A 3,049-nucleotide genomic window follows, 5' to 3' on the forward strand; every position below is an offset into this window, starting at 1 on the left:
TGCTTTAAGAAGCACTGTTTCAGGACATTACACACACACAGACACACACAGACACACAGACACACAGACACACACACACACACTTATCTATTCATTCATTTATGCTCAGATAACTTAATCTTGATAGAAGAATATTATCTACATCTCAACTCAACAAGATTAAGGCCGGAAGAAGGAATCCTTTACAGCCCCAGAGACATACAAGAGGTACATTGAAGTATGACTACTGTGCTTGGCACTTTTAACTGCGGTATTGGGGTTGAAGTTTCTGATTATATACTCTGCTTAAGAAAAAATGTTTCACAGTCCCCACAAGAATGGTCTAAGTATAGTGGGAGGACCAAGTTTTAGAGACCCTAGGGGAAATTACTGTGCAGGAATGAAGGGCTATGTCGTTAACAGAAACTCTGTTGATGAATGAGAGAGTGCAGGAATACTGTATTATGAGCAAAATGGCTAGCTTTCCCTCCTCAACTTTATTACTCTGATATGTAAAATATATAAAGCCTATTGAAATAAGTCAAGGAAACAGATTATATCAGAAATCACTTAGCATTTCTAGTAGGTTCTGTTTTATTTATTTCTGCTTAGGGAAGGGGAGGAGAAGGAAACAAGGAGAGAGAAAACATCCAAGAGGTTTTCCCCAACTCCCGCATCTCATTACACAAGCTTACTCACAAAGTATCAATATTGCAAAATATTAATAAAATCAAGAAAGACACACACAAAAAGAAAAAATGTACTTTGGGATGATTTTATAAATTCATATTTTTCCACGTAATAAAATGTTCTGCATTACTTCATGTTGGTTATTTTTAACTGTAGTTCGCTTTTATTACTTATGTCTAAAAAATGCTTGTACTCAGATCCCACCCTTGGAAATCTTGATAGGAAGATCTTCTATGGGCTCTGGAAATTTGTATTTAAAAAAGTTCTACATAAGTAGTTTATCTTTGTGCTACTGGTTTGGGATATTTGCAAAATTCTTATTCATGGCTTTTTATTTCCCATCCTTTTCGGCTTCCTCCATTTATTTTGAATCTAGGAACTAACTTGTTTCACCTATATTTACATAGGATTCAATGAAAACAAAATAAATGCATTTTACACACAAAATGAGAAGAAAGAGGAGGAAGAACATTTGATGTTACTATATTCAGGCTTGGCTGTGGTCTGTAGGGAATATGGCTAGATATTTATTTCTAATTGTACGTGAGTTTTGGTATTGAGCTGGGCCAGTTTAGTGTTTGGCACGTAGTAAAAATTTAGTAAATATGATGGAGTTATCTGACAGGTTTCCTCAACAAACATAAAAAAAATACCAAGCATTCTTTTGCTAACATCTTATAACTATTCTTTAATTCATTTGCAGGTTGGAAGCCTGATGTCTGTGCATTTTACGAGTTGGAGTCATTGCAGAACGTCACACATGAAGCAAAGTGTTGTTTTTCTTTCCTGTTTTCCCATGAATTAATTATTCCTCCTAATTACCTGAAAAACTGATCTATTATATTTAAGATTTCTGTGCTGAATAAAGCCTGTAGCTGAGAAAAGTGACTTGAATACTTAAAAGACATCTTATCTTTAGAAGAACCTTTAAGAGAAAGAGAAAGAGAAATACATATTTTCTTCCTATATTTTAGGATGTTTCAGAGCAATTTTTCCTGGAAGAAAGGCATGGCTAGAGAAGATCCTGGAAGAATGAGTCTGTTGCACTGAGAATCACACTGCGTAACCCTCACTTGAATTCGGAGTGCAGTGTTACTGTTGCTCTGCTTACTGTTTTCTTAATGACTTATTCCCATAACCAACTTGTCTTGATAAAGGTGGGGTTTCAAATGCTGAAAGTTTCTTTAGGAATTTGCTTCTGATATGTGAAAACTCTAGGCATCACTAATGTACTCCTGTCTCTCACTAACGTCTGCCACATGGACTCTGACTTTCTGTCCCCTCTCCTAAAGCTTCTATTCTAGATAATAGGCTTCCCAGTTCCTTGATTCCTTGAAAGTCATGATTCATTAGTCATAGCTGAATGCATGACTGCTCATTTGTATCTACCCTTTCACAGGACAGGTTTAAAGCCTCAAAAAATTTTCCAAGATTAACTGCAAAACACATTTATTGGAGTATAGCTGCTTTTCGCTGTGTTAGTTTTATCCGTACAGCAGAGTGAGTCAGCTATACATACATATCCCCTCTTTCTTGGATTTCCTTCCCATTTAGGTGACCACAGAGCAATGAGTAGCTTTCCCTGTGCTATACAATAGGCTTTCATTAGTATTTTATACATAGTAGTGCATACATGTCAATCCCAATTTCCCAATTCATCCCATCCTGCCCTTCCCCTTGCCCTCCTGCCCACCCCACCTCCCCACCTTGGGATTTATTCTCTATATCTGTGTCTCTATTTCGGCTTTGCAAATAGGTTCATCGGTACCATTTTTATAGAGTCCACATAAATGTCAATATACCTTTTTCTCTTTCTGGCTTACTTCACCCTGTATGACAGTCTCCAGGTCCATTCACATCTCTGCAAATGGTAGAATTTAATTTCTCAGGTATGGAGGTTCCTTAGGAAACTAATAATAGAGCTACCATATGACCCAACAATGCCACTCCTGGGCATTTACCTGGAGAAAATCTTAACTCAAAAAGATATCTGCACCCCAATGTTCATTGCAGCACTGTTTACAATAGCCAGGATATGGAAGCAGCTTAAATGTCCATCAGCAGAGGAATGGATAAAGAACAGGTAGTACACATATCCAAAACTATCTTTGATAATAAGTCTATTAGCGATGTTCCCTTAGACATTTTCCTAGTATTCTCTTAAGGCCATTTTGGAGGCATCTAGTATCTGCCCTCTGTCACAAGATTGGTAGAGAAATGTTCTCCAAATGCGGTGCTTCATGAGACCAGATTGTTTGATTACACCATCCAATAAAGAAGGCTTCCGTGGTGCCTCAGTTGGTAAAGAATCTGCCTGCAATGCGGGAGACCTGGGTTTGATCTCTGGGTTGGGAAGATCCCCTGGAGAAGGGATAGGCTA

Source organism: Dama dama, chromosome 31 (assembly GCF_033118175.1).
Source record: "Dama dama isolate Ldn47 chromosome 31, ASM3311817v1, whole genome shotgun sequence".
NCBI lineage: Eukaryota > Metazoa > Chordata > Mammalia > Artiodactyla > Cervidae > Dama > Dama dama.